At 40.1% G+C, this 11,860-nt stretch overlaps 1 protein-coding gene across 2 annotated transcripts in view; it reads right to left on the bottom strand.

Annotated features, from left to right (window-relative positions):
• Window positions 1-11,860, bottom strand: part of ZMYND12 (zinc finger MYND-type containing 12) — a 1,002,866-nt gene that overhangs the window by 666,439 nt on the left and 324,567 nt on the right. The gene's annotated exons all lie outside the window — the stretch shown is intronic.

Here is an 11,860-nt window from a genome sequence, read left to right as displayed (position 1 = left end):
ATGGGATAATGCCACTTACATAAAAAACAGCCATGGGTATGTGTGTGTTAAGTAACAGTGTTGCTGACTTTCCAAAGTTTGAATATCCCTGCAAAAAATTGTGTGTTCTGGTATTTATCGATAGTAGTGGTCAGTTCTGTGATAAAGTATAAAGAACTCTTTTGAGTTCTGTGTCACTACACCAACTGATTTGTGACTAATGCACATAACTGTGATCACAAAACAGCAATATAACTTGAATGCAAATAGCATTTGAAGTTAAAAAAGTGCTGTGAAGGACAGCAAGCTCTCTTGCATCCCCCATATATATATATATATATATATATATATATATATATATATATATATGTATATGCATATATATATATGTATATATATATATATATATACTTCTGGGACAAAACCTTATAGTTTTACACTAATAACTGTATATACGATTGTTGATCATTAGTGTCCCATCAATAAACCTGGAACCAGTTTTTGTGTACTTGTCAATGGAGGTTATATTTTTCAGTGTGTCCTTTTTTGCATATTAGAGTTTTCAGTGACCTTTTTTCTATGCTGTTGGTGTCATTTAGTTTCATTTAAATAATATGAATCCTGTGCTGAGACTCTATTTTCCTTAGTTATTGTTTCAGCTTCAGCATTCATTCTTATGTGTGTATGCACTATACTGCAACAGCAGATTTTTTTAGACACAGCCTTCTAGCAGAAACAGAAATGGATTTCTACTCACTGTTGCCATTCAGTTTTAACTTTTTTTTGTTCCCCAATAGATATATGTTGTTTAAGTGAGATGGTATTGTGTCATGCTACTGGCTTTGGCTGGTGTTCTCCACCATATAAAGATAAGGGTGCCTCAAGCCATCTTCACTCCTTTACTAACACGAAACTACTAACAAGCTCTGCATGTGTAAGCATTTAAAATAGCTATACATGTTTTGGATAGCCAAAAATGGGTGAATAGTAAACAAGCACTGAGACAGTGTTAGCACAGTTACAAGAGGCAAATCTCATAGACTTTTTCACAGATCAGCTGCTGCAATATATTTACAGAGCAGCTACTGCAGTACATGCATGGCAATGTAGGGAAATGAAGGGAGATGTTCTTTATCTCTTACCTTGCAATAATGCTCTACCTTGAGGAACTGATCACGTGTGCAATGAGGGTGGTTCATAAAGGCCCAAAAGTCAGCTTATTATATAGTTCAGTTCCTAAGTTACAGAAAAGCAGATGCTGTGACGATCTAAGTCTGAGATGAAACAGACAGATCTGTAGTCTAGCATTCTTGGTATGGCCCATTTGTGGTGGTTTCAAAATGACTGCTTTAGCTCACAATGAAAGCCTCTTTAACTCAGCTTGTTTACAGAGATATTGGCTGCAATGACAAACTCCAGAACAAAAGCCACAAGGATATCTTATATAAAAGGCGTCCTTGTGACCTTCACTCTTGCTTTTGATGGGTAAGGTAAAGGAAGCTCTACGCGGCAGTAAGAGCACATTGTGCAAAAATAGTGATGTGGCACCTTGATGCTTAGATGAAATACTATGTCTTGCTACAGAATTAAAAGTACTTGAAAAACTGCCCAACTATACAAATGGATATGATATTATCTGCAGCAGCAGCGTGATCCATGGCTGTATTGACAATTTTGGGGTCATTATGTTTAGATGAGAAGAGTCTTGCTTGATTTTTAACTAAATCTTCTGGATGAAAAGGAACGGGGAAAATACATGCAAAAAGTAACTGCTTCCTTAAATGGAAAATGCATTTATTCTCCAAGTTCACCAGATGGGTAGATGATAGTTGAGCATTGCTACTTTCTTGCTCTCTTGAGTGACTGATAAGTCTGTGTATAGGAACCTCAATACTGTAATAAATAAAATAAAAGCACTGGAACCATGGAAACATTTTAATAGCTTTTTTTTTTTGCTGCTGGATTTGTTCTTCATTCACTGTTTTTGTGTTACTTTTAACCCCAATACTGATGCGATATCCAGAAAAAAAAAATACTTGTCTGGTTATTATTTGTGAGTTAAGGTGAGTGACCTGGTGAGTGACCCCACTAGAGTGTTTAAGTCTCCCGAAAAACTTGCTGCTTACAAGGCACATTTGCAGTGATGAAACCAGTTCCACAACGTTACTGCTTCACTGTAAAGAGGATACTGTACTTGTCTGTGGATATAATTCTGAACACCAGCTCAAACTGTACGTGAAGTTATGAACAGGCTAAAATTCTCTTATTTAGTTCATTTTGATATGGAAAGTACAATTGCGCAGGGCTGCACCAACCCATAACAGTACATTTTTAACCTCACTGCAGCAGTAATTTATGGGTTGTATCCTTAAAAGGATAATGCACACACCCAGCTTTCCAAAGATCTAACCCCTTCCCATGCAGTCACTCTGGTTGCCTATAGGCTAAGCCCTTTTGGAGGAAACTATCCAAGCAAACAGAGTGACTAAAACTCTTCAGGACTTTCTTGCCCCTAAGGAAGAAAAAGGGGACCTCATCCTGAACTAAATAGCAACAATACTAACAACAATACCAACATCAATAACAAAACAATGCAAAGTTGTAACCCACACTAACTGTATACAATAAGGGGGATGGTGGGTGCGTAGGCTACTGCAGCAGTGAAGAATTTGAATATCTACTGCTATGGCTAATTGCAGCTTACACAACTGTACTACATTCATCATTCTCACTGCTACAGTAGCCTATAGGTAGACTACCATATTTTACCCAACCTGGATGGAGGATGTATAATGGTCCATGATCCCCTGAAGAATGGTTCTTGCAAAGCCTGTTCTGGACCTGGAGAAGGAATCCAGCTTGTAGTGCTTTGCAAATGCATGGACAGAGGACCAAGCAGCTTACTCTAGAATATTCTAGAGTCCATCCCTTTCCAGTATATCTTCAAAGAAGCTAAAACACTAGTATGATTGACATTAACCTAGCTTGGAACAGTTCTGCCATGGTGGTAGTAAATAACACAATGGCTGAGGATAGCTATCTAGAAATAGTCTACTTAGAAACAGCTTTCTTAGTTCCAGAACAGGAAATTAATAGCTGGTCAGTTTTCTTGAAGGACATGGTTTTGTCATTGTAGTACCTGAGTTGTCTATCCACATCCAAGGTAAGAAGAATCTTTTCTACCTTGTTTTTAGAATCTGGATAGAACACTCGCTGACTGATGGCTTGATTCAAAATGAACCCTGATACTATCCCGGCCATGAATGAGAGTTTAGTCCACAGAGTGCCTCTATCCTTATGGTAAAAAACATAAAGTTCCCCCACCATAACAACTTGCAACTCAGATATTCTTTTTGCAAATGCTAAAGCAACTAGAAGGACAGTCTCCCACGTAATAATATTCAAACTGGCCAAAGAGGCAGGTTCAAAAGGTAATTTGGTCAGTTTCTCTAACACAAAATTGAGATCCAATAAGGGAGGAATTTGTTTGTGAGAAGATCTAATATGCAATATCCTTGCAGAAACCATTTAACCACAAACAGAGAAGAAAGAGTAAGATCCATGGGCAGACAGGATGGGACCCTTGTTATTGGCGAGACACCAAATAAAAAAATCTTTTCAATTTGCTAATTGTGACGATGTTAGGTATTGCCAAGCTATGCCAGGAGAAGTAGGGCAGTGGATGTGTAACATATGCCAGTACGGCTAGCTCAAATTTTGTAAAGAATTACATGTCATTTATATATCAAACTGATTTGTACAGATGCTTGTGTTGAAATGTATTTGTAAAGTTGCTGTGTTAAAAATGTAAAACCAAAAATAGAAATGTAGCCACTGTAGGTAAACTTCGACCTCCTCGAACCAAGTATCCAACAGAAAAACAAATGAAATGTCGAAGCACGGCAGATATTTTAAACATTTAATATTCCAATGCAGTAAAAAACAAGTGGGTGTCTGATGAAGCATTATATGGATGTGAAAGCGCTTACCCACTTTTTTTTTACTGCATTGGAATATTAAACGTTTGAAATATCTGCCTTGCTTCTTCGTCATTTCGTTTGTTTTTCCGTGTGCTAAAAATGTACCAACAGTGGGTCTTGACTGTATTGTAACTGATTAAATGTATATGTTTTAACAGTGGATACTGGAAGAGAAGAGGTTAATCTCAATCCACCTGACTTTGAAAATATTCTAAAATTAAATTACTGGGCCTAGGCCATAAAGATTGTATCTTACAGTTCTCAATGCAACCAGAGACAAAAAGTCTGTACTAGGAAGCTTTCTTCATCGTCTTTGGATGAACTTATTGCTACTCTGGAAGAGTGGAAGTTTGAAATTATTTTATAACTTCCAGGAGCTGCTGCAGATATTAGCAAGGCTCTCTCTGTGTGTACTGTTGACATATATGTGCTAAATCCTGACAGTTTCAGGATAGCCGTGGGGGGGGGGTAGCATGGGAACAAGAAGTCAGATGACCAGATGTATGTGATGTCATTCTGTAATCCATTACTAAAAATTATATTTTAATACTAGGTGACACTGAAATCTCATTACACTCTGTTTTTTGGAACCTAACAAAGAAGGAAGAACACTCACCTAGTTCATCTTGCCTTTCTCTAATAAGTGACCAGGGAACAGTAATTCCTTAGATCAGTCAGGAAAATATAGTGAGACTAGTGAAGTACTGTTTTTCTGCATCTGTGTGAATCTACTTGTCTGTGTTATTTTAATATTTCCTGTGACTGAAACTCTGGTGTTTATTTTAAATAGTATTTTCATGTTCTTTTATTATTTATTATTAAATATATTTAAACTTTTCATTGTGCCTGGTCCTTTAGAGAATATTTTAACCTTTGAGAGTACTTATATATATTGGTGACACTGTGGCCAGTCCTGAAAGCCTTGCAGTTTGGTCAACATTACCATGTGTATTAATATGAATTTCACACAATATAATTGGGTACCCTTGTAACAGTCTTAGAGTAGCTGGCTTTGGAGTGTCATGGTGGTAGTTAACTACCTTATTGTCTGAACAGAGGAGCATAGCTAGTAAATCTGTGCCAGCCTTTCCCAGGTGTGTGTGTGTGTGTGTGTGTGTGTGTGTGTGTGTGTGTGTGTGTGTGTGTGTGTGTGTGTGTGTGTGTGTGTGTGTGAAAATCAAATCTCAAAGAGTGTGTGTGTGTGTGTGTGTGTGTGTGTGTGTGTGTGTGTGTGTGTGTGTGTGTGTGTGTGTGTGTGTGTCAGCTACTTGGAGCAGGGGCACAGAGCACTGGTTTCACAGACAGAGTGGTGGAGGATTTGGTCTGGGACAATTGGTTGATGACTCAACTCTATAGCTGTGCCAGTGGGGAATCTTATTGGGGATCTGGAGAGAAAAGGAAAACTAGCCCCTGACTGAGTATTTTCCCTTAGTGGTCTGAGGAACCAGCAACTGCTCTTAAGTCAAATTGTGCTTGATGCAGAAAGATGCATCTGGAAATACAGGGTGTATATATTCTTGTTCCAAGTGAACATCCCTCTCCAGTGTCACTGGTGAGGATTCAGGCTCCTTGATTACTAGTCCAGAGTAAGGACGTCACACCCTAATATATGACTTTCTTGCCTCCCTAAGTATCTGCTGCACATCGTCATGAAAAAGATTGAAAAAGATGACTTAAAGGTATCAAAAATGAATCATCAAGGTAGTCATTTGAAGTTGCTTGATGTCAGAGCATATCAAACACCCCTTGTCTAGTGTGAGTGGATCCAGTCTGTGAGGAAGCTTGTAGTAATTGCCTTTGGACAAGTCCATAAGAAGGACAACCAATTTTGCCTGGGACAAAAGGGAGTCACCACAATGATTTTTGGTAATTTTTTCTGAATCTTCAGAAGTATCTAGAAAATCATTGTAAGGGTGGAAAAACATCTATGAGCATTCTATGGCAGGAGCAGTATGTATAATGGCAGACGATCTGCCCTAAAATGAGAAGAGAGATATTTATTAACTTGAGAAACTCTTTATAGTTGGTCTGCTTTCTTAGGAACTGATGAGAGATAATTAGGGGCATTACAGGCAGCTTTAAAGACATCCTCCAATGCTAACAAAATAGGATGAATGAGTGGAGAATTAGGGACTTCTTGTTTGAGTAAATAATAATATCTACCCTACTCGGGGAGGGGGGCTTCTAATTGTTCCCAAGAAAATACATCCCTTTGTCTGGAAGGAGGTTATGGAGTTGGCATAATAGTTAATGTGTTTTTCTCAAAGCTAAGAGGTTTGATTCTCACCTAAGAAAAATTGACTAGGCTTAAAATGGCCTACAGGTCCAGCTGAACTAGTATTTACCCATGAATCTATGAACTATGAATAGTCTCAACAAATGAGAAAGCCCCCAGCTGTACAATTTCAGGCGCACTATTAAGAGAGTCAGAATCTTGGGCTATGGAACTTTTGCGTAATACAACCTTGTCTCTGTCCACATCTGAATCTTCAAAAAAGACATCCTCTTCCTTGGAAGTAGGGACATAAACATTAGAAGAAGGCATACGGCATGCAGAATTGACTGTTTTCAGTAAACGCCTGGCTAAGGTAAGAATATTTTTACAAACAGGAACCATCTCACTGTTTTCTATAAGATTAACTTTTTGTTTCTTTCTCCTAGATACATCCTAAAAGGAAGAATGGCTAGAGAAAAGTATATTATCCCAAGCAAGGAACCTCTTTCCCTGAGCATCCCAAGAAGACCCTCTCAAGCTATTTCCCCTACCAAAAATGGATGGTTCTTCCATGCCCAAACAGGACACTACAACAGCCTCAGAGGATGTGTCTGATCACTGGTCTATAGAGGCTGACAAGGCAACAACACAGAGATTCAAGGAAGCAGATAAGTATTCTGAGGAACCAGCAACGGCCATTACAGAGCCCCCTACCATTGGCTGAAGTACTAGAGGAGACACATAGAAGGCATAGACTCTTGCTTTAACTGTTTTTTATATTTTTGGTACATTTGGGAGAAGGATCAAAAGACTGGGGTAAGTATCCATGCTGTAGCCAAGGAAGAAGTCTTATTGCCAGTAAGCTACGCTCATAGGAGTTGTTTGGAAGGTAAGTTATCACTTGGTATACACAAGCAGCACATAACCCTACAAAAAGGATTAAATTCCCCACTACAAAAAGGATTACATTTCCCAATACAAAGTTACACAAGCAATACACAAATTTCCCCTGCCAAAATAAAAATAGTTCACAGAAACGTAACTGTCTAGTAAAATGCAAATACAATATATACACATCAAGTGAATATAAGCAATTGAATAAAAGTCCATTTTTGCCACAAAAAATTCCTGCCAACCTTCCAAAACTCAATAAAATAAACAGAAATAAATGTAAAACAATTAATAAGGCACCAAATGACAGTCTATGTTCAGAAAGCAATCCTACAGAGACAATAACAGTAATTCAGGAACATCTATCAAAGTTCCTGAAAAGCCCATATTGTTAAAGAAACATAATCTAATTTTCCCCCAAAACACATAAAAATACTAACATTGCTATAAGGTAATATAAATATGTGTGGAAGAGGTCCCCAAATGGGGTACTGTCTATCGGACAGGAAGACCTAGCCAACTGCTGCTCCACAGAAGCCTCAGAGAAGCATTTGCACAATGTGGCAAGAAAGTGCTGAAAATTTTTAGTCACTCTTGGTTGCTTATGTAGTTCCCTACAAAAGGGCTTAATCTGCAGACAGAGTGACTGTGCAGAAGGGGGTTTAGAGATTTGAGAAGCTGGCCAGATGCTGTATCCTTGATATGATGCAACCCATTGGCTACTGCAACAGGGAGAATGATGAACATCTGCATCTATCTTAAGAATCATATAGTTGAAAAACAAAAAAGGGTCCTCAAGCCCAGCCTGAGGCATCTATTGGGATCTTTTACATGGACCAAGGAGGAGGAGGAAAAAGGTTGTGTCAGATTATGAGTTTGTGCCTAAAATGACTGGGATCAAGTTCTCTATTGAGACTGTAGTTTAAATCCAAATGTTTTCTTCAGCTATTATGCATTTCATCATATGTAATGTGGCATTCTGAATAGTTAATCTACATAAAGACATAAATGCTTGAATGTCTAAATCTAGAAAGGCAATTTTACTAAGGAATGTGAAAGAGTTCCCAGATGTCTCATACAGGTTATTTCTTATACACTTTCCTGTGGAAAGAACATCTTCTGCAAACAGAAGTCTAGAAAATAATTTGCTATGGAATCATCTGACTACTTTTGGTTTCCAAGTATTACGAATGCATAAAGAGATTTTGAATTAGATGTGTAATGCATATTTATGTCTGCTTAAATCATAGTTATCCAGGTAAAGATACATTACTATGGAAATGGTTCTAAAATTATTGAATATTGGACCCATCTACAGAAATCTTGGGTGCAAAATCCAGGTTAAAAAGAAGGGACTGAACAGAAAAATGATATGACATATTAAGCTCAAAAATGTTCTCCCTCTGTAGCGTCTCTTGGTGAGATGCACATATCTGTTCTTCATACAGGGTATAACAATCTAGGCTTTCAGGTTTATAAGTGACAACAGATGTCTGAATATGCAAGCAAAACCTTACTCTTCCCAAAAAGTAATGAGACTCATTCAGAATCAAAACAAGCTTTAACTGTCTATAATTCTTGAGGAATGGCACGGAATGTTGAATAATAAGAAGTTATGTACCTACCATAACGTTCCATGTTAGTTGTCTTCTTCTCGCCTTCTTTCTTGCTGGATGGGTTCGGAGCCGATCCTCGGCTCCGACTCGGCCAATACTAAAAGCTCGAGAGCTAATTCCACCGGCTCGAGGCTCCCCTATATCCCACAATGCTAGGCGGTAACTACTCAGATCTCGTTTGATAGCTATACCAAGCAATCCTAGTCTCCATAGAATGGAGTAGGGAAACCCACCTCGTAACAATCTGCGTAAAGGAAAGGCAGACCTCAGTAAAGATAGAAGAGGTGGAAGAACATGTGGGAATGACATCTTTCAGGAGAAAAACACAAAATGAATTCCAGTCGGTCTGTCCAGGCTTGGGGGAAGGAGGGTGGGACGCAAGAAAGAAGGCGAGAAGAAGACAACTAACATGGAACGTTATGGTAGGTACATAATTTCTTAATGTTAAGTTGTCAATCTCGCCTTCATTCTTGCTGGATGGGACCGCGTCCCTAGCACCTTATCCCGGGTGGCCTATCGGAACAGACTCTTGAGAACCGTGGAACCAAAACTGGCACAGCTTCTGGAAACCATGTCCAATTTGTAATGTGAAATGAATGTATGAGGAGAAGCCCAGGTGGCTGCTGCACAAATTGAATCTATCGACAGCCTATCCTGAAAAGCTACGGATGTAGCTAATGCCCTAGTTGAATGAGCTCTAGGTCTTGAGAGGAGTTTTTGACGTCTGATCTCATAGATGAAGGTAATTGTAGAGGTGAGCCATCTAGAGAGAGATACTTTAGTAACTGGAAGGCCCAATTTGCCTTCCGCATATGACAGAAACAATTGATCAGATTTCCTGAATTGTTTAGTCCTGTCTAAGTAATATCTAAGTTGGCGATGAACATCCAAAAAATGTAGCTTTTGTTCCGACCTGTTTGAATAGTTAGGGAAAAAGACGGGAAGATCAATAATCTGGTTTAGGTTACTTTGAGAAGAAACTTTAGGCAAAAAGGATGGATTAGTACGGAGGGATACCCTGTCTTTGTGAAAAACTAAGTAAGGAGGACGACTGCACAGAGCATGGAGTTCGGATACCCTTCTCGCTGAAGTTATAGCTACCAGAAAAAGTGTCTTCCAAGAAAGCAACTTCAGAGAACATGAAGCCGCCGGCTCGAAGGGGGGAAGAATTAAGGATGCCAGAACCAAGTTCAAATCCCACTGAGGCGGGGGAACCTTGATTGGAGGTTTGAGAAGAAAAACACCCCTTAAAAAGGCTTTACAGAGTTTGTGAGCCATGATGCTAGACTCTGAAACTCCAACATGAAAATTAGATATGGCAGCCAATTGAACTCTAATGGTTGATGCAGAAGATCCTAAATGAAAGAGTTCTGCTAGAAAGTCTAAAATAGACTGGATAGGTGCAGTAAAGGGATCTATGTTTTTTGATGTTGCCCAAAGGGAAAAACGTTTCCATTTGCTACTATAAATCTTCCGGGTAGAAGATTTATGAGAGGCTATTAAAATATCTCAGACCGAGCGAGATATTGAGGGAAGCCTGGCTAAGGTTGGAATCGGAGAAACCACGCTGTGAGGTTTAGAGAAGGCAGAGATTGGTGCAGCTGACCCGATTGGTGGGTTATCAGATCTGGTACTAGGTCCAGATGCCAAGGCTGCTCCAAAAGGTAACGATGAAGAAAGGGGAACCATATCTATTGAGGCCAGTAAGGGGCAATGAGGATCATTGTCACTCTCAAGGCGATGGCTTTCTGAATTAGTTGAGATATCAGTGGAAAGGGGGGAAAGGCATATAGAAGTCCCCGGGGCCAATCGTGGACTAGAGTGTCTCTGGTGGGATGGCCTGGTAACGGGAAGAGAGTGAAGAAGTCGTGACACTTGCTGTTTTGGGGAGTAGCAAAAAGATCGCAGCAAGGCTGGCCCCATCTTAGGAATACTTCTTCTAGAACTGATTTCTTTAGAGACCACTCGTGGGGCATGAGAATTGCTCTGCTCAATTTGTCTGCAATAACGTTGGATTTCCCGGGAATGTGCATTGCTATCAGAAAACGCTGAGAAGAGATCGCCCATTGCCAAAGTCTGAGTGCCTCTCGACATAAAGGGTATGATCTGGTTCCACCTTGTTTGTTGATGTACCACACTACGGACATGTTGTCCATTTGAATTGCAATAGTCCCAGTGGGAAGAGAGTCGTGAAGGGCTTGCAACGCTAAAAGCACTGCTCTCATCTCTAAGACGTTTATGTGCAAGTGGCACTTGAAAGGTTGCCACGTGCCCTGGACTGTCCTGCCCTGATAATGCCCCCCCCCCACCCGATCAGGGAGGCATCTGTTGTCAACGTGGCGACTGGGGGGGGGGAGAGTGAAGGGTCTTCCTTGGAGAAGTTGAGGTGATGTGATCCACCAAGACAGTTGATTCTTGCATGCTTGAGTTATCAATATGGTATGGGACATTGGGAGTTGTTGAAAGGACCATTGAGTAAAAAGCATCCATTGGAGGATCCTCATGTGAAAGCGAGCTAAAGGGAGAAGGGGAATAGCTGCTGCCATGAGCCCTAGTACCTTCAAAACCAGTCTGGCTTTGACTTTGTTGCATTGTAAGAGAAGGGAAACTTGGTTCCAAATGTCTAACACCCTCTGCTCTGTGAGTCTGGCTGAAAGATTGAGTGTGTCTAAGGTGGCACCTATAAAGATAATAGATTGACAAGGCGACAAAGCAGATTTTTCGAAATTTATCGAAATGCCTAGAGCTTGGCAAGACTGGATGGTGAAGTCCCTGCATAGAAGAAACTGATGTCTGGTGGTGGCGGTAAGGAGCCAGTCATCCAAATATGGAAACACCTGGAATCATTGACATCTCAAGTGAGCCGCAACCACTGCCATGCATTTGGTGAACACACAGTGGGCTGTAGTGAGACCAAAGGGCAGGGCCCTGAACTGGTAGTGACTGGCTCCCAGCCTGAAGCGGAGATATCTCCTGGAGCGTCTGTTCATTTTGATGTGGTAGTACGCGTCCTGAAGATCTAGCGAGCACATCCAATTGTCCTGACCCAAGAAGGGTAGAATGGACTGTAGCGTGACCATCCAGAATTTTGTTTTTCTGACAAACTTGTTTAAGTAGCTGAGATCCAGTATGGGTCTCCAGTCCCCTGTTTTCTTTGGTACCAAAAAGAATTTGGAGTA

Source organism: Protopterus annectens, chromosome 2.part0 (assembly GCF_019279795.1).
Source record: "Protopterus annectens isolate FY-2018-M chromosome 2.part0, PAN1.0, whole genome shotgun sequence".
Classification (NCBI taxonomy): Eukaryota; Metazoa; Chordata; order Ceratodontiformes; family Protopteridae; genus Protopterus; species Protopterus annectens.
This window is presented reverse-complemented; position numbering and strand designations above follow the sequence as displayed.